Raw genomic sequence first — 21,512 nt, forward strand, 5'->3', positions numbered from 1 at the left:
ACATTTGTTTCTAGCGACATATAAAGTAAAATCTTCTTTCAAAGCTATTTATGGTATATTCTCTTTGTTTTTTTGTATTGTTAACCAATTGTATGTCTGCACTTTTTATCCAGTTCCTTTTTATTAAGGTATGGAATTGTTGTCCAAACCTATTCACTTGGCAAGAAAATACTGTAATACCCTATTCTCTGAATTTCTCCCCAAGCGAACAAAGGTGCAGTTCAAGGTTTCACACAGAAGTGTGATTCTTGCTAGAGACATTTTATGTTTCAGAAAAGAATCATTCTTTCATGTATCCCAGAAGGCTTGATAATGTAATGTGAAGTAAACACTGGATTGACAAAACTTTGATCATCCCTTACTGTACGCAAGTGGATTTGCATCTGGCTCTGTGGCGCAATGGATAGCGCGTTGCACTTCTAAGTGAATTGGCAAAGTCATTCAAAGGTTGTGGGTTCGAATCCCACCAGAGTCGCATTTTTTACTTTCTTATTCAAACAAGGAACATTATGCATGTGAGGAATGTTTATTTTTGGCCGATGCTTTAATCTTAGTATTTGACCCAAGTTGAACCTATGTATCTAATATAGCATGCAACTGAATCAAAAGCAGTCTGCCTTCCATTGCAACAGGAACATATTGCTCATAAGCAATACAACATCACTGCCAGAAACTTTGCACTTTCCTAATGTATCCTTCCTTCAGAAACATTGTCTTTATAATAGCTGTAAATGAGATAGACCAAAACACGACACCCTACACTCAGACATTTGTTTCTAGCGACATATAAAGTAAAATCTTCTTTCAAAGCTATTTATGGTATATTCTCTTTGTGTTTTTGTATTGTTAACCAATTGTATGTCTGCACTTTTTATCCAGTTCTTTTTTATTAAGGTATGGAATTGTTGTCCAAACCAATTCACTTGGCAAGAAAATACTGTAATACCCTATTCTCCGAATTTATCCCTAAAGGAACAAAGGTGTAGTTCAAGGTTTCACCCAGAAGTGTGATTCTTCTACAGACATTTTATGTTTCAGAAAACAATTATTCTTTCTTGTATCCCAGAAGGCTTGATAATATGATGTGAAGTAAACACCGGATTGACAAAACTTCGATCATCCCTTACTGTACGCAAGTGGATTTTTATCTGGCTCTGTGGCGCAATGGATAGCATGTTGGACTTCTAAGTGAATTGGCAAAGTCATTCAAAGGGTGTGGGTTCGAATCCCACCAGAGTAGCATTTTTTACTTTCTTATTCAAACAAGGAACATTATGCATGTGAGGAATGTTTATTTTTGGTCGATGCTTTAATCTTAGTATTTGACCCAAGTTGAACCTATGTATCTAATATAGCATGCAACTGAATCAAAAGCAGTCTGCCTTCCATTGCAACAGGAACATATTGCTCATAAGCAATACAACATCACTGCCAGAAACTTTGCACTTTCCTAATGTATCCTTCCTTCAGAAACATTGTCTTTATAATAGCTGTAAATGAGATAGACCAAAACACGACACCCTACACTCAGACATTTGTTTCTAGCGACATATAAAGTAAAATCTTCTTTCAAAGCTATTTATGGTATATTCTCTTTGTGTTTTTGTATTGTTAACCAATTGTATGTCTGCACTTTTTATCCAGTTCTGTTTTATTAAGGTATGGAATTGTTGTCCAAACCAATTCACTTGGCAAGAAAATACTGTAATACCGTATTCTCTGAATTTCTCCCCAAGCGAACAAAGGTGCAGTTCAAGGTTTCACACAGAAGTGTGATTCTTGCTAGAGACATTTTATGTTTCAGAAAACAATCATTCTTTCATGTATCCCAGAAGGCATGATAATGTAATGTGAAGTAAACACTGGTTTGACAAAACTTCCATCATCACTTACTGTACGCAAGTGGATTTTTATCTGCCTCTGTGGCGCAATGGATAGCGCGTTGGACTTCTAAGTGAATTTGCAAAGTCATTCAAAGGTTGTGGGTTTGAATCCCACCAGAGTCGCATTTTTTACTTTCTTATTCAAACAAGGAACATTATGCATGTGAGGAATGTCTATTTTTGGCCGATGCTTTAATCTTAGTATTTGACCCAAGTTGAACCTATGTATCTAATACAGCATGCAACTGAATCAAAAGCAGTCTGCCTTCCATTGCAACAGGAACATATTGCTCATAAGCAATACAACATCACTGCCAGAAACTTGGCACTTTTCTAATGTATCCTTCCTTCAGAAACATTGTCTTTATAATAGCTGTAAATGAGATAGACCAAAAACACGACACCCTACACTCAGACATTTGTTTCTAGCGACATATAAAGTAAAATCTTCTTTCAAAGCTATTTATGGTATATTCTCTTTGTGTTTTTGTATTGTTAACCAATTGTATGTCTGCACTTTTTATCCAGTTCTTTTTTATTAAGGTATGGAATTGTTGTCCAAACCAATTCACTTGGCAAGAAAATACTGTAATACCCTATTCTCTGAATTTCTCCCCAAGGGAACAAAGGTGCAGTTCAAGGTTTCACACAGAAGTGTGATTCTTGCTACAGACATTTTATGTTTCAGAAAACAATCATTCTTTGATGTATCCCAGAAGGCTTGATAATATGATGTGAAGTAAACACTGGATTGACCAAACTTCGATCATCCCTTACTGTACGCAAGTGGATTTTTATCTGCCTCTGTGGCGCAATGGATAGCGCGTTGCACTTCTAAGTGAATTGGCAAAGTCATTCAAAGGTTGTGGGTTCGAATCCCACCAGAGTCGCATTTTTTACTTTCTTATTCAAACAAGGAACATTATGCATGTGAGGAATGTTTATTTTTGGCCGATGCTTTAATCTTAGTATTTGACCCAAGTTGAACCTATGTATCTAATATAGCATGCAACTGAATCAAAAGCAGTCTGCCTTCCATTGCAACAGGAACATATTGCTCATAAGCAATACAACATCACTGCCAGAAACTTTGCACTTTCCTAATGTATCCTTCCTTCAGAAACATTGTCTTTATAATAGCTGTAAATGAGATAGACCAAAACACGACACCCTACACTCAGACATTTGTTTCTAGCGACATATAAAGTAAAATCTTCTTTCAAAGCTATTTATGGTATATTCTCTTTGTGTTTTTGTATTGTTAACCAATTGTATGTCTGCACTTTTTATCCAGTTCTTTTTTATTAAGGTATGGAATTGTTGTCCAAACCAATTCACTTGGCAAGAAAATACTGTAATACCCTATTCTCTGAATTTCTCCCCAAGCGAACAAAGGTGCAGTTCAAGGTTTCACACAGAAGTGTGATTCTTGCTACAGACATTTTATGTTTCAGAAAACAATCATTCTTTGATGTATCCCAGAAGGCTTGATAATATGATGTGAAGTAAACACTGGATTGACAAAACTTCGATCATCCCTTAATGTACGCAAGTTAATTTTCATTTGGATCTGTGGCGGAATGCAAAACCGTTGGACTTCTAAGTGAATTGGCAAAGTCATTCAAAGGTTGTGGGTTCGAATCCCACCAGAGTCGCATTTTTTACTTTCTTATTCAAACAAGGAACATTATGCATGTGAGGAATGTTTATTTTTGGCCGATGCTTTAATCTTAGTATTTGACCCAAGTTGAACCTATGTATCTAATACAGCATGCAACTGAATCAAAAGCAGTCTGCCTTCCATTGCAACAGGAACATATTGCTCATAAGCAATACAACATCACTGCCAGAAACTTGGCACTTTTCTAATGTATCCTTCCTTCAGAAACATTGTCTTTATAATAGCTGTAAATGAGATAGACCAAAACACGACACCCTACGCTCAGACATTTGTTTCTAGCGACATATAAAGTAAAATCTTCTTTCAAAGCTATTTATGGTATATTCTCTTTGTGTTTTTGTATTGTTAACCAATTGTATGTCTGCACTTTTTATCCAGTTCTTTTTTATTAAGGTATGGAATTGTTGTCCAAACCAATTCACTTGGCAAGAAAATACTGTAATACCCTATTCTCCGAATTTATCCCTAAAGGAACAAAGGTGTAGTTCAAGGTTTCACCCAGAAGTGTGATTCTTCTACAGACATTTTATGTTTCAGAAAACAATTATTCTTTCTTGTATCCCAGAAGGCTTGATAATATGATGTGAAGTAAACACCGGATTGACAAAACTTCGATCATCCCTTAATGTACGCAAGTTGATTTTCATCTGGCTCTGTGGCGCAATGGATAGCGCGTTGGACTTCTAAGTGAATTGGCAAAGTCATTCAAAGGTTATGGGTTCGAATCCCACCAGAGTCGCTTTTTTTACTTTCTTATTCAAACAAGGAACATTATGCATGTGAGGAATGTTTATTTTTGGCCGATGCTTTAATCTTAGTATTTGACCCAAGTTGAACCTATGTATCTAATATAGCATGCAACTGAATCAAAAGCAGTCTGCCTTCCATTGCAACAGGAACATATTGCTCATAAGCAATACAACATCACTGCCAGAAACTTTGCACTTTTCTAATGTATCCTTCCTTCAGAAACATTGTCTTTATAATAGCTGTAAATGAGATAGACCAAAAACACGACACCCTACACTCAGACATTTGTTTCTAGCGACATATAAAGTAAAATCTTCTTTCAAAGCTATTTATGGTATATTCTCTTTGTGTTTTTGTATTGTTAACCAATTGTATGTCTGCACTTTTTATCCAGTTCTTTTTTATTAAGGTATGGAATTGTTGTCCAAACCAATTCACTTGGCAAGAAAATACTGTAATACCCTATTCTCTGAATTTCTCCCCAAGCGAACAAAGGTGCAGTTCAAGGTTTCACCCCGAACTGTGATTCTTGCTACAGACATTTTATGTTTCAGAAAACAATCATTCTTTCATGTATCCCAGAAGGCTTGATAATATGATGTGAAGTAAACACTGGATTGACAAAACTTCCATCATCCCTTACTGTACGCAAGTGGATTTTTATCTGCCTCTGTGGCGCAATGGATAGCGCGTTGGACTTCTAAGTGAATTTGCAAAGTCATTCAAAGGTTGTGGGTTTGAATCCCACCAGAGTCGCATTTTTTACTTTCTTATTCAAACAAGGAACATTATGCATGTGAGGAATGTCTATTTTTGGCCGATGCTTTAATCTTAGTATTTGACCCAAGTTGAACCTATGTATCTAATACAGCATGCAACTGAATCAAAAGCAGTCTGCCTTCCATTGCAACAGGAACATATTGCTCATAAGCAATACAACATCACTGCCAGAAACTTTGCACTTTCCTAATGTATCCTTCCTTCAGAAACATTGTCTTTATAATAGCTGTAAATGAGATAGACCAAAAACACGACACCCTACACTCAGACATTTGTTTCTAGCGACATATAAAGTAAAATCTTCTTTCAAAGCTATTTATGGTATATTCTCTTTGTGTTTTTGTATTGTTAACCAATTGTATGTCTGCACTTTTTATCCAGTTCTTTTTTATTAAGGTATGGAATTGTTGTCCAAACCAATTCACTTGGCAAGAAAATACTGTAATACCCTATTCTCTGAATTTCTCCCCAAGCGAACAAAGGTGCAGTTCAAGGTTTCACCCCGAACTGTGATTCTTGCTACAGACATTTTATGTTTCAGAAAACAATCATTCTTTCATGTATCCCAGAAGGCTTGATAATATGATGTGAAGTAAACACTGGTTTGACAAAACTTCCATCATCCCTTACTGTACGCAAGTGGATTTTTATCTGCCTCTGTGGCGCAATGGATAGTGCGTTGGACTTCTAAGTGAATTTGCAAAGTCATTCAAAGGTTGTGGGTTTGAATCCCACCAGAGTCGCATTTTTTACTTTCTTATTCAAACAAGGAACATTATGCATGTGAGGAATGTCTATTTTTGGCCGATGCTTTAATCTTAGTATTTGACCCAAGTTGAACCTATGTATCTAATACAGCATGCAACTGAATCAAAAGCAGTCTGCCTTCCATTGCAACAGGAACATATTGCTCATAAGCAATACAACATCACTGCCAGAAACTTTGCACTTTCCTAATGTATCCTTCCTTCAGAAACATTGTCTTTATAATAGCTGTAAATGAGATAGACCAAAAACACGACACCCTACACTCAGACATTTGTTTCTAGCGACATATAAAGTAAAATCTTCTTTCAAAGCTATTTATGGTATATTCTCTTTGTGTTTTTGTATTGTTAACCAATTGTATGTCTGCACTTTTTATCCAGTTCTTTTTTATTAAGGTATGGAATTGTTGTCCAAACCAATTCACTTGGCAAGAAAATACTGTAATACCCTATTCTCTGAATTTCTCCCCAAGCGAACAAAGGTGCAGTTCAAGGTTTCACCCCGAACTGTGATTCTTGCTACAGACATTTTATGTTTCAGAAAACAATCATTCTTTCATGTATCCCAGAAGGCTTGATAATATGATGTGAAGTAAACACTGGATTGACAAAACTTCCATCATCCCTTACTGTACGCAAGTGGATTTTTATCTGCCTCTGTGGCGCAATGGATAGCGCGTTGGACTTCTAAGTGAATTTGCAAAGTCATTAAAAGGTTGTGGGTTTGAATCCCACCAGAGTCGCATTTTTTACTTTCTTATTCAAACAAGGAACATTATGCATGTGAGGAATGTCTATTTTTGGCCGATGCTTTAATCTTAGTATTTGACCCAAGTTGAACCTATGTATCTAATACAGCATGCAACTGAATCAAAAGCAGTCTGCCTTCCATTGCAACAGGAACATATTGCTCATAAGCAATACAACATCACTGCCAGAAACTTTGCACTTTCCTAATGTATCCTTCCTTCAGAAACATTGTCTTTATAATAGCTGTAAATGAGATAGACCAAAAACACGACACCCTACACTCAGACATTTGTTTCTAGCGACATATAAAGTAAAATCTTCTTTCAAAGCTATTTATGGTATATTCTCTTTGTGTTTTTGTATTGTTAACCAATTGTATGTCTGCACTTTTTATCCAGTTCTTTTTTATTAAGGTATGGAATTGTTGTCCAAACCTATTCACTTGGCAAGAAAATACTGTAATACCCTATTCTCTGAATTTCTCCCCAAGCGAACAAAGGTGCAGTTCAAGGTTTTACACAGAAGTGTGATTCTTGCTAGAGACATTTTATGTTTCAGAAAACAATCATTCTTTCATGTATCCCAGAAGGCTTGATAATGTGATGTGAAGTAAACACTGGATTGACAAAACTTCGATCATCCCTTACTGTACGCAAGTGGGTTTGCATCTGGCTCTGTGGTGCAATGGATAGCGCATTGCACTTCTAAGTGAATTGGCAAAGTCATTCAAAGGTTGTGGGTTCGAATCCCACCAGAGTCGCATTTTTTACTTTCTTATTCAAACAAGGAACATTATGCATGTGAGGAATGTTTATTTTTGGCCGATGCTTTAATCTTAGTATTTGACCCAAGTTGAACCTATGTATCTAATATAGCATGCAACTGAATCAAAAGCAGTCTGCCTTCCATTGCAACAGGAACATATTGCTCATAAGCAATACAACATCACTGCCAGAAACTTTGCACTTTCCTAATGTATCCTTCCTTCAGAAACATTGTCTTTATAATAGCTGTAAATGAGATAGACCAAAACACGACACCCTACACTCAGACATTTGTTTCTAGCGACATATAAAGTAAAATCTTCTTTAAAAGCTATTTATGGTATATTCTCTTTGTGTTTTTGTATTGTTAACCAATTGTATGTCTGCACTTTTTATCCAGTTCTTTTTTATTAAGGTATGGAATTGTTGTCCAAACCAATTCACTTGGCAAGAAAATACTGTAATACCCTATTCTCTGAATTTCTCCCCAAGCGAACAAAGGTGCAGTTCAAGGTTTCACACAGAAGTGTGATTCTTGCTACAGACATTTTATGTTTCAGAAAACAATCATTCTTTGATGTATCCCAGAAGGCTTGATAATATGATGTGAAGTAAACACTGGATTGACAAAACTTCGATCATCCCTTAATGTACGCAAGTTAATTTTCATCTGGATCTGTGGCGGAATGGATAGCGCGTTGGACTTCTAAGTGAATTGGCAAAGTCATTCAAAGGTTGTGGGTTTGAATCCCACCAGAGTCGAATTTTTTACTTTCTTATTCAAACAAGGAACATTATGCATGTGAGGAATGTTTATTTTTGGCCGATGCTTTAATCTTAGTATTTGACCCAAGTTGAACCTATGTATCTAATACAGCATGCAACTGAATCAAAAGCAGTCTGCCTTCCATTGCAACAGGAACATATTGCTCATAAGCAATACAACATCACTGCCAGAAACTTTGCACTTTCCTAATGTATCCTTCCTTCAGAAACATTGTCTTTATAATAGCTGTAAATGAGATAGACCAAAAACACGACACCCTACACTCAGACATTTGTTTCTAGCGACATATAAAGTAAAATCTTCTTTCAAAGCTATTTATGGTATATTCTCTTTGTGTTTTTGTATTGTTAACCAATTGTATGTCTGCACTTTTTATCCAGTTCTTTTTTATTAAGGTATGGAATTGTTGTCCAAACCTATTCACTTGGCAAGAAAATACTGTAATACCCTATTCTCTGAATTTCTCCCCAAGCGAACAAAGGTGCAGTTCAAGGTTTCACACAGAAGTGTGATTCTTGCTACAGAAATTTTATGTTTCAGAAAACAATCATTCTTTCATGTATCCCAGAAGGCTTGATAATGTGATGTGAAGTAAACACTGGATTGACAAAACTTCGATCATCCCTTACTGTACGCAAGTGGATTTGCATCTGGCTCTGTGGCGCAATGGATAGCGCGTTGCACTTCTAAGTGAATTGGCAAAGTCATTCAAAGGTTGTGGGTTCGAATCCCACCAGAGTCGCATTTTTTACTTTCTTATTCAAACAAGGAACATTATGCATGTGAGGAATGTTTATTTTTGGCCGATGCTTTAATCTTAGTATTTGACCCAAGTTGAACCTATGTATCTAATACAGCATGCAACTGAATCAAAAGCAGTCTGCCTTCCATTGCAACAGGAACATATTGCTCATAAGCAATACAACATCACTGCCAGAAACTTGGCACTTTTCTAATGTATCCTTCCTTCAGAAACATTGTCTTTATAATAGCTGTAAATGAGATAGACCAAAACACGACACCCTACGCTCAGACATTTGTTTCTAGCGACATATAAAGTAAAATCTTCTTTCAAAGCTATTTATGGTATATTCTCTTTGTGTTTTTGTATTGTTAACCAATTGTATGTCTGCACTTTTTATCCAGTTCTTTTTTATTAAGGTATGGAATTGTTGTCCAAACCAATTCACTTGGCAAGAAAATACTGTAATACCCTATTCTCCGAATTTATCCCTAAAGGAACAAAGGTGTAGTTCAAGGTTTCACCCAGAAGTGTGATTCTTCTACAGACATTTTATGTTTCAGAAAACAATTATTCTTTCTTGTATCCCAGAAGGCTTGATAATATGATGTGAAGTAAACACCGGATTGACAAAACTTCGATCATCCCTTAATGTACGCAAGTTGATTTTCATCTGGCTCTGTGGCGCAATGGATAGCGCGTTGGACTTCTAAGTGAATTGGCAAAGTCATTCAAAGGTTATGGGTTCGAATCCCACCAGAGTCGCTTTTTTTACTTTCTTATTCAAACAAGGAACATTATGCATGTGAGGAATGTTTATTTTTGGCCGATGCTTTAATCTTAGTATTTGACCCAAGTTGAACCTATGTATCTAATATAGCATGCAACTGAATCAAAAGCAGTCTGCCTTCCATTGCAACAGGAACATATTGCTCATAAGCAATACAACATCACTGCCAGAAACTTTGCACTTTTCTAATGTATCCTTCCTTCAGAAACATTGTCTTTATAATAGCTGTAAATGAGATAGACCAAAAACACGACACCCTACACTCAGACATTTGTTTCTAGCGACATATAAAGTAAAATCTTCTTTCAAAGCTATTTATGGTATATTCTCTTTGTGTTTTTGTATTGTTAACCAATTGTATGTCTGCACTTTTTATCCAGTTCTTTTTTATTAAGGTATGGAATTGTTGTCCAAACCAATTCACTTGGCAAGAAAATACTGTAATACCCTATTCTCTGAATTTCTCCCCAAGCGAACAAAGGTGCAGTTCAAGGTTTCACCCCGAACTGTGATTCTTGCTACAGACATTTTATGTTTCAGAAAACAATCATTCTTTCATGTATCCCAGAAGGCTTGATAATATGATGTGAAGTAAACACTGGTTTGACAAAACTTCCATCATCCCTTACTGTACGCAAGTGGATTTTTATCTGCCTATGTGGCGCAATGGATAGTGCGTTGGACTTCTAAGTGAATTTGCAAAGTCATTCAAAGGTTGTGGGTTTGAATCCCACCAGAGTCGCATTTTTTACTTTCTTATTCAAACAAGGAACATTATGCATGTGAGGAATGTCTATTTTTGGCCGATGCTTTAATCTTAGTATTTGACCCAAGTTGAACCTATGTATCTAATACAGCATGCAACTGAATCAAAAGCAGTCTGCCTTCCATTGCAACAGGAACATATTGCTCATAAGCAATACAACATCACTGCCAGAAACTTTGCACTTTCCTAATGTATCCTTCCTTCAGAAACATTGTCTTTATAATAGCTGTAAATGAGATAGACCAAAAACACGACACCCTACACTCAGACATTTGTTTCTAGCGACATATAAAGTAAAATCTTCTTTCAAAGCTATTTATGGTATATTCTCTTTGTGTTTTTGTATTGTTAACCAATTGTATGTCTGCACTTTTTATCCAGTTCTTTTTTATTAAGGTATGGAATTGTTGTCCAAACCAATTCACTTGGCAAGAAAATACTGTAATACCCTATTCTCTGAATTTCTCCCCAAGCGAACAAAGGTGCAGTTCAAGGTTTCACCCCGAACTGTGATTCTTGCTACAGACATTTTATGTTTCAGAAAACAATCATTCTTTCATGTATCCCAGAAGGCTTGATAATATGATGTGAAGTAAACACTGGATTGACAAAACTTCCATCATCCCTTACTGTACGCAAGTGGATTTTTATCTGCCTCTGTGGCGCAATGGATAGCGCGTTGGACTTCTAAGTGAATTTGCAAAGTCATTCAAAGGTTGTGGGTTTGAATCCCACCAGAGTCGCATTTTTTACTTTCTTATTCAAACAAGGAACATTATGCATGTGAGGAATGTCTATTTTTGGCCGATGCTTTAATCTTAGTATTTGACCCAAGTTGAACCTATGTATCTAATACAGCATGCAACTGAATCAAAAGCAGTCTGCCTTCCATTGCAACAGGAACATATTGCTCATAAGCAATACAACATCACTGCCAGAAACTTTGCACTTTCCTAATGTATCCTTCCTTCAGAAACATTGTCTTTATAATAGCTGTAAATGAGATAGACCAAAAACACGACACCCTACACTCAGACATTTGTTTCTAGCGACATATAAAGTAAAATCTTCTTTCAAAGCTATTTATGGTATATTCTCTTTGTGTTTTTGTATTGTTAACCAATTGTATGTCTGCACTTTTTATCCAGTTCTTTTTTATTAAGGTATGGAATTGTTGTCCAAACCTATTCACTTGGCAAGAAAATACTGTAATACCCTATTCTCTGAATTTCTCCCCAAGCGAACAAAGGTGCAGTTCAAGGTTTTACACAGAAGTGTGATTCTTGCTAGAGACATTTTATGTTTCAGAAAACAATCATTCTTTCATGTATCCCAGAAGGCTTGATAATGTGATGTGAAGTAAACACTGGATTGACAAAACTTCGATCATCCCTTACTGTACGCAAGTGGGTTTGCATTTGGCTCTGTGGTGCAATGGATAGCGCATTGCACTTCTAAGTGAATTGGCAAAGTCATTCAAAGGTTGTGGGTTCGAATCCCACCAGAGTCGCATTTTTTACTTTCTTATTCAAACAAGGAACATTATGCATGTGAGGAATGTTTATTTTTGGCCGATGCTTTAATCTTAGTATTTGACCCAAGTTGAACCTATGTATCTAATATAGCATGCAACTGAATCAAAAGCAGTCTGCCTTCCATTGCAACAGGAACATATTGCTCATAAGCAATACAACATCACTGCCAGAAACTTTGCACTTTCCTAATGTATCCTTCCTTCAGAAACATTGTCTTTATAATAGCTGTAAATGAGATAGACCAAAACACGACACCCTACACTCAGACATTTGTTTCTAGCGACATATAAAGTAAAATCTTCTTTAAAAGCTATTTATGGTATATTCTCTTTGTGTTTTTGTATTGTTAACCAATTGTATGTCTGCACTTTTTATCCAGTTCTTTTTTATTAAGGTATGGAATTGTTGTCCAAACCAATTCACTTGGCAAGAAAATACTGTAATACCCTATTCTCTGAATTTCTCCCCAAGCGAACAAAGGTGCAGTTCAAGGTTTCACACAGAAGTGTGATTCTTGCTACAGACATTTTATGTTTCAGAAAACAATCATTCTTTGATGTATCCCAGAAGGCTTGATAATATGATGTGAAGTAAACACTGGATTGACAAAACTTCGATCATCCCTTAATGTACGCAAGTTAATTTTCATCTGGATCTGTGGCGGAATGGATAGCGCGTTGGACTTCTAAGTGAATTGGCAAAGTCATTCAAAGGTTGTGGGTTCAAATCCCACCAGAGTCGCATTTTTTACTTTCTTTTTCAAACAAGGAACATTATGCATGTGAGGAATGTTTATTTTTGGTCGATGCTTTAATCTTAGTATTTGACCCAAGTTGAACCTATGTATCTAATATAGCATGCAACTGAATCAAAAGCAGTCTGCCTTCCATTGCAACAGGAACATATTGCTCATAAGCAATACAACATCACTGCCAGAAACTTTGCACTTTTCTAATGTATCCTTCCTTCAGAAACATTGTCTTTATAATAGCTGTAAATGAGATAGACCAAAAACACGACACCCTACACTCAGACATTTGTTTCTAGCGACATATAAAGTAAAATCTTCTTTCAAAGCTATTTATGGTATATTCTCTTTGTGTTTTTGTATTGTTAACCAATTGTATGTCTGCACTTTTTATCCAGTTCTTTTTTATTAAGGTATGGAATTGTTGTCCAAACCAATTCACTTGGCAAGAAAATACTGTAATACCCTATTCTCTGAATTTCTCCCCAAGCGAACAAAGGTGAAGTTCAAGGTTTCACCCCGAACTGTGATTCTTGCTACAGACATTTTATGTTTCAGAAAACAATCATTCTTTCATGTATCCCAGAAGGCTTGATAATATGATGTGAAGTAAACACTGGTTTGACAAAACTTCCATCATCCCTTACTGTACGCAAGTGGATTTTTATCTGCCTCTGTGGCGCAATGGATAGTGCGTTGGACTTCTAAGTGAATTTGCAAAGTCATTCAAAGGTTGTGGGTTTGAATCCCACCAGAGTCGCATTTTTTACTTTCTTATTCAAACAAGGAACATTATGCATGTGAGGAATGTCTATTTTCGGCCGATGCTTTAATCTTAGTATTTGACCCAAGTTGAACCTATGTATCTAATACAGCATGCAACTGAATCAAAAGCAGTCTGCCTTCCATTGCAACAGGAACATATTGCTCATAAGCAATACAACATCACTGCCAGAAACTTTGCACTTTCCTAATGTATCCTTCCTTCAGAAACATTGTCTTTATAATAGCTGTAAATGAGATAGACCAAAAACACGACACCCTACACTCAGACATTTGTTTCTAGCGACATATAAAGTAAAATCTTCTTTCAAAGCTATTTATGGTATATTCTCTTTGTGTTTTTGTATTGTTAACCAATTGTATGTCTGCACTTTTTATCCAGTTCCTTTTTATTAAGGTATGGAATTGTTGTCCAAACCTATTCACTTGGCAAGAAAATACTGTAATACCCTATTCTCTGAATTTCTCCCCAAGCGAACAAAGGTGCAGTTCAAGGTTTCACACAGAAGTGTGATTCTTGCTAGAGACATTTTATGTTTCAGAAAACAATCATTCTTTCATGTATCCCAGAAGGCTTGATAATGTAATGTGAAGTAAACACTGGATTGACAAAACTTCGATCATCCCTTACTGTACGAAAGTGGATTTGCATCTGGCTCTGTGGCGCAATGGATAGCGCGTTGCACTTCTAAGTGAATTGGCAAAGTCATTCAAAGGTTGTGGGTTCGAATCCCACCAGAGTCGCATTTTTTACTTTCTTATTCAAACAAGGAACATTATGCATGTGAGGAATGTCTATTTTTGGCCGATGCTTTAATCTTAGTATTTGACCCAAGTTGAACCTATGTATCTAATATAGCATGCAACTGAATCAAAAGCAGTCTGCCTTCCATTGCAACAGGAACATATTGCTCATAAGCAATACAACATCACTGCCAGAAACTTTGCACTTTCCTAATGTATCCTTCCTTCAGAAACATTGTCTTTATAATAGCTGTAAATGAGATAGACCAAAACACGACACCCTACACTCAGACATTTGTTTCTAGCGACATATAAAGTAAAATCTTCTTTCAAAGCTATTTATGGTATATTCTCTTTGTGTTTTTGTATTGTTAACCAATTGTATGTCTGCACTTTTTATCCAGTTCTTTTTTATTAAGGTATGGAATTGTTGTCCAAACCAATTCACTTGGCAAGAAAATACTGTAATACCCTATTCTCTGAATTTCTCCCCAAGCGAACAAAGGTGCAGTTCAAGGTTTCACACAGAAGTGTGATTCTTGCTACAGACATTTTATGTTTCAGAAAACAATCATTCTTTGATGTATCCCAGAAGGCTTGATAATATGATGTGAAGTAAACACTGGATTGACAAAACTTCGATCATCCCTTAATGTACGCAAGTTAATTTTCATTTGGATCTGTGGCGGAATGGAAAGCCGTTGGACTTCTAAGTGAATTGGCAAAGTCATTCAAAGGTTGTGGGTTCGAATCCCACCAGAGTCGCATTTTTTACTTTCTTATTCAAACAAGGAACATTATGCATGTGAGGAATGTTTATTTTTGGCCGATGCTTTAATCTTAGTATTTGACCCAAGTTGAACCTATGTATCTAATACAGCATGCAACTGAATCAAAAGCAGTCTGCCTTCCATTGCAACAGGAACATATTGCTCATAAGCAATACAACATCACTGCCAGAAACTTGGCACTTTTCTAATGTATCCTTCCTTCAGAAACATTGTCTTTATAATAGCTGTAAATGAGATAGACCAAAAACACGACACCCTACACTCAGACATTTGTTTCTAGCGACATATAAAGTAAAATCTTCTTTCAAAGCTATTTATGGTATATTCTCTTTGTGTTTTTGTATTGTTAACCAATTGTATGTCTGCACTTTTTATCCAGTTCTTTTTTATTAAGGTATGGAATTGTTGTCCAAACCAATTCACTTGGCAAGAAAATACTGTAATACCCTATTCTCTGAATTTCTCCCCAAGGGAACAAAGGTGCAGTTCAAGGTTTCACACAGAAGTGTGATTCTTGCTACAGACATTTTATGTTTCAGAAAACAATCATTCTTTGATGTATCCCAGAAGGCTTGATAATATGATGTGAAGTAAACACTGGATTGACAAAACTTCGATCATCCCTTACTGTACGCAAGTGGATTTTTATCTGCCTCTGTTGCGCAATGGATAGCATGTTGGACTTCTAAGTGAATTTGCAAAGTCATTCAAAGGGTGTGGGTTTGAATCCCACCAGAGTCGCATTTTTTACTTTCTTATTCAAACAAGGAACATTATGCATGTGAGGAATGTCTATTTTTGGCTGATGCTTTAATCTTAGTATTTGACCCAAGTTGAACCTATGTATCTAATACAGCATGCAACTGAATCAAAAGCAGTCTGCCTTCCATTGCAACAGGAACATATTGCTCATAAGCAATACAACATCACTGCAAGAAACTTGGCACTTTTCTAATGTATCCTTCCTTCAGAAACATTGTCTTTATAATAGCTGTAAATGAGATAGACCAAAAACACGACACCCTACACTCAGACATTTGTTTCTAGCGACATATAAAGTAAAATCTTCTTTCAAAGCTATTTATGGTATATTCTCTTTGTGTTTTTGTATTGTTAACCAATTGTATGTCTGCACTTTTTATCCAGTTCTTTTTTATTAAGGTATGGAATTGTTGTCCAAACCAATTCACTTGGCAAGAAAATACTGTAATACCCTATTCTCTGAATTTCTCCCCAAGCGAACAAAGGTGCAGTTCAAGGTTTCACCCCGAACTGTGATTCTTGCTACAGACATTTTATGTTTCAGAAAACAATCATTCTTTCATGTATCCCAGAAGGCTTGATAATATGATGTGAAGTAAACACTGGTTTGACAAAACTTCCATCATCCCTTACTGTACGCAAGTGGATTTTTATCTGCCTCTGTGGCGCAATGGATAGTGCGTTGGACTTCTAAGTGAATTTGCAAAGTCATTCAAAGGTTGTGGGTTTGAATCCCACCAGAGTCGCATTTTTTACTTTCTTATTCAAACAAGGAACATTATGCATGTGAGGAATGTCTATTTTTGGCCGATGCTTTAATCTTAGTATTTGACCCAAGTTGAACCTATGTATCTAATACAGCATGCAACTGAATCAAAAGCAGTCTGCCTTCCATTGCAACAGGAACATATTGCTCATAAGCAATACAACATCACTGCCAGAAACTTTGCACTTTCCTAATGTATCCTTCCTTCAGAAACATTGTCTTTATAATAGCTGTAAATGAGATAGACCAAAAACACGACACCCTACACTCAGACATTTGTTTCTAGCGACATATAAAGTAAAATCTTCTTTCAAAGCTATTTATGGTATATTCTCTTTGTGTTTTTGTATTGTTAACCAATTGTATGTCTGCACTTTTTATCCAGTTCCTTTTTATTAAGGTATGCAATTGTTGTCCAAACCTATTCACTTGGCAAGAAAATACTGTAATACCCTATTCTCTGAATTTCTCCCCAAGCGAACAAAGGTGCAGTTCAAGGTTTCACACAGAAGTGTGATTCTTGCTAGAGACATTTTATGTTTCAGAAAACAATCATTCTTTCATGTATCCCAGAAGGCTTGATAATGTAATGTGAAGTAAACACTGGATTGACAAAACTTCGATCATCCCTTACTGTACGAAAGTGGATTTGCATCTGGCTCTGTGGCGCAATGGATAGAGCATTGCACTTCTAAGTGAATTGGCAAAGTCATTCAAAGGTTGTGGGTTCGAATCCCACCAGAGTCGCATTTTTTACTTTCTTATTCAAACAAGGAACATTATGCATGTGAGGAATGTCTATTTTTGGCCGATGCTTTAATCTTAGTATTTGACCCAAGTTGAACCTATGTATCTAATATAGCATGCAACTGAATCAAAAGCAGTCTGCCTTCCATTGCAACAGGAACATATTGCTCATAAGCAATACAACATCACTGCCAGAAACTTTGCACTTTCCTAATGTATCCTTCCTTCAGAAACATTGTCTTTATAATAGCTGTAAATGAGATAGACCAAAACACGACACCCTACACTCAGACATTTGTTTCTAGCGACATATAAAGTAAAATCTTCTTTCAAAGCTATTTATGGTATATTCTCTTTGTGTTTTTGTATTGTTAACCAATTGTATGTCTGCACTTTTTATCCAGTTCTTTTTTATTAAGGTATGGAATTGTTGTCCAAACCAATTCACTTGGCAAGAAAATACTGTAATACCCTATTCTCTGAATTTCTCCCCAAGCGAACAAAGGTGCAGTTCAAGGTTTCACACAGAAGTGTGATTCTTGCTACAGACATTTTATGTTTCAGAAAACAATCATTCTTTGATGTATCCCAGAAGGCTTGATAATATGATGTGAAGTAAACACTGGATTGACAAAACTTCGATCATCCCTTAATGTACGCAAGTTAATTTTCATTTGGATCTGTGGCGGAATGGAAAGCCGTTGGACTTCTAAGTGAATTGGCAAAGTCATTCAAAGGTTGTGGGTTCGAATCCCACCAGAGTCGCATTTTTTACTTTCTTATTCAAACAAGGAACATTATGCATGTGAGGAATGTTTATTTTTGGCCGATGCTTTAATCTTAGTATTTGACCCAAGTTGAACCTATGTATCTAATACAGCATGCAACTGAATCAAAAGCAGTCTGCCTTCCATTGCAACAGGAACATATTGCTCATAAGCAATACAACATCACTGCCAGAAACTTGGCACTTTTCTAATGTATCCTTCCTTCAGAAACATTGTCTTTATAATAGCTGTAAATGAGATAGACCAAAAACACGACACCCTACACTCAGACATTTGTTTCTAGCGACATATAAAGTAAAATCTTCTTTCAAAGCTATTTATGGTATATTCTCTTTGTGTTTTTGTATTGTTAACCAATTGTATGTCTGCACTTTTTATCCAGTTCTTTTTTATTAAGGTATGGAATTGTTGTCCAAACCAATTCACTTGGCAAGAAAATACTGTAATACCCTATTCTCTGAATTTCTCCCCAAGGGAACAAAGGTGCAGTTCAAGGTTTCACACAGAAGTGTGATTCTTGCTACAGACATTTTATGTTTCAGAAAACAATCATTCTTTGATGTATCCCAGAAGGCTTGATAATATGATGTGAAGTAAACACTGGATTGACAAAACTTCGATCATCCCTTACTGTACGCAAGTGGATTTTTATCTGCCTCTGTTGCGCAATGGATAGCATGTTGGACTTCTAAGTGAATTTGCAAAGTCATTCAAAGGGTGTGGGTTTGAATCCCACCAGAGTCGCATTTTTTACTTTCTTATTCAAACAAGGAACATTATGCATGTGAGGAATGTCTATTTTTGGCTGATGCTTTAATCTTAGTATTTGACCCAAGTTGAACCTATGTATCTAATACAGCATGCAACTGAATCAAAAGCAGTCTGCCTTCCATTGCAACAGGAACATATTGCTCATAAGCAATACAACATCACTGCCAGAAACTTGGCACTTTTCTAATGTATCCTTCCTTCAGAAACATTGTCTTTATAATAGCTGTAAATGAGATAGACCAAAAACACGACACCCTACACTCAGACATTTGTTTCTAGCGACATATAAAGTAAAATCTTCTTTCAAAGCTATTTATGGTATATTCTCTTTGTGTTTTTGTATTGTTAACCAATTGTATGTCTGCACTTTTTATCCAGTTCTTTTTTATTAAGGTATGGAATTGTTGTCCAAACCAATTCACTTGGCAAGAAAATACTGTAATACCCTATTCTCTGAATTTCTCCCCAAGCGAACAAAGGTGCAGTTCAAGGTTTCACCCCGAACTGTGATTCTTGCTACAGACATTTTATGTTTCAGAAAACAATCATTCTTTCATGTATCCCAGAAGGCTTGATAATATGATGTGAAGTAAACACTGGATTGACAAAACTTCCATCATCCCTTACTGTACGCAAGTGGATTTTTATCTGCCTCTGTGGCGCAATGGATAGCGCGTTGGACTTCTAAGTGAATTTGCAAAGTCATTCAAAGGTTGTGGTTTTGAATCCCACCAGAGTCGCATTTTTTACTTTCTTATTCAAACAAGGAACATTATGCATGTGAGGAATGTCTATTTTTGGCCGATGCTTTAATCTTAGTATTTGACCCAAGTTGAACCTATGTATCTAATACAGCATGCAACTGAATCAAAAGCAGTCTGCCTTCCATTGCAACAGGAACATATTGCTCATAAGCAATACAACATCACTGCCAGAAACTTTGCACTTTCCTAATGTATCCTTCCTTCAGAAACATTGTCTTTATAATAGCTGTAAATGAGATAGACCAAAAACACGACACCCTACACTCAGACATTTGTTTCTAGCGACATATAAAGTAAAATCTTCTTTCAAAGCTATTTATGGTATATTCTCTTTGTGTTTTTGTATTGTTAACCAATTGTATGTCTGCACTTTTTATCCAGTTCTTTTTTATTAAGGTATGGAATTGTTGTCCAAACCAATTCACTTGGCAAGAAAATACTGTAATACCCTATTCTCTGAATTTCTCCCCAAGCGAACAAAGGTGCAGTTCAAGGTTTCACCCCGAACTGTGATTCTTGCTACAGACATTTTATGTTTCAGAAAACAATCATTCTTTCATGTATCCCAGAAGGCTTGATAATATGATGTGAAGTAAACACTGGTTTGACAAAACTTCCATCATCCCTTACTGTACGCAAGTGGATTTTTATCTGCCTCTGTGGCGCAATGGATAGTGCGTTGGACTTCTAAGTGAATTTGCAAAGTCATTCAAAGGTTGTGGGTTTGAATCCCACCAGAGTCGCATTTTTTACTTTCTTATTCAAACAAGGAACATTATGCATGTGAGGAATGTCTATTTTTGGCCGATGCTTTAATCTTAGTATTTGACCCAAGTTGAACCTATGTATCTAATACAGCATGCAACTGAATCAAAAGCAGTCTGCCTTCCATTGCAACAGGAACATATTGCTCATAAGCAATACAACATCACTGCCAGAAACTTTGCACTTTCCTAATGTATCCTTCCTTCAGAAACATTGTCTTTATAATAGCTGTAAATGAGATAGACCAAAAACACGACACCCTACACTCAGACATTTGTTTCTAGCGACATATAAAGTAAAATCTTCTTTCAAAGCTATTTATGGTATATTCTCTTTGTGTTTTTGTATTGTTAACCAATTGTATGTCTGCACTTTTTATCCAGTTCTTTTTTATTAAGGTATGGAATTGTTGTCCAAACCAATTCACTTGGCAAGAAAATACTGTAATACCCTATTCTCTGAATTTCTCCCCAAGCGAACAAAGGTGCAGTTCAAGGTTTCACCCCGAACTGTGATTCTTGCTACAGACATTTTATGTTTCAGAAAACAATCATTCTTTCATGTATCCCAGAAGGCTTGATAATATGATGTGAAGTAAACACTGGATTGACAAAACTTCCATCATCCCTTACTGTACGCAAGTGGATTTTTATCTGCCTCTGTGGCGCAATGGATAGCGCGTTGGACTTCTAAGTGAATTTGCAAAGTCATTCAAAGGTTGTGGGTTTGAATCCCACCAGAGTCGCATTTATTACTTTCTTATTCAAACAAGGAACATTATGCATGTGAGGAATGTCTATTTTTGGCCGATGCTTTAATCTTAGTATTTGACCCAAGTTGAACCTATGTATCTAATACAGCATGCAACTGAATCAAAAGCAGTCTGCCTTCCATTGCAACAGGAACATATTGCTCATAAGCAATACAACATCACTGCCAGAAACTTTGCACTTTCCTAATGTATCCTTCCTTCAGAAACATTGTCTTTATAATAGCTGTAAATGAGATAGACCAAAAACACGACACCCTACACTCAGACATTTGTTTCTAGCGACATATAAAGTAAAATCTTCTTTCAAAGCTATTTA

At 36.3% G+C, this 21,512-nt stretch overlaps 2 non-coding genes across 2 annotated transcripts; both read left to right on the forward strand.

Annotated features, from left to right (window-relative positions):
• The first annotated feature begins 4,213 nt into the window (after window positions 1–4,213).
• On the forward strand, window positions 4,214–4,303 carry TRNAR-UCU (transfer RNA arginine (anticodon UCU)). Its single transcript is given in 2 exon segments — window positions 4,214–4,250; window positions 4,268–4,303. It is a non-coding gene; the product is annotated as a tRNA-Arg (tRNA).
• A 5,276-nt stretch (window positions 4,304–9,579) lies between these two features.
• Window positions 9,580–9,669, forward strand: TRNAR-UCU (transfer RNA arginine (anticodon UCU)). The gene is given in 2 exon segments: window positions 9,580–9,616; window positions 9,634–9,669. It is a non-coding gene; the product is annotated as a tRNA-Arg (tRNA).
• The last annotated feature ends 11,843 nt before the right edge of the window (window positions 9,670–21,512 follow it).

This window comes from Ambystoma mexicanum (assembly GCF_040938575.1).
Source record: "Ambystoma mexicanum isolate Mex_15411 chromosome 12 unlocalized genomic scaffold, UKY_AmexF1_1 Mex_chr12_unloc.1, whole genome shotgun sequence".
Lineage (NCBI taxonomy): Eukaryota > Metazoa > Chordata > Amphibia > Caudata > Ambystomatidae > Ambystoma > Ambystoma mexicanum.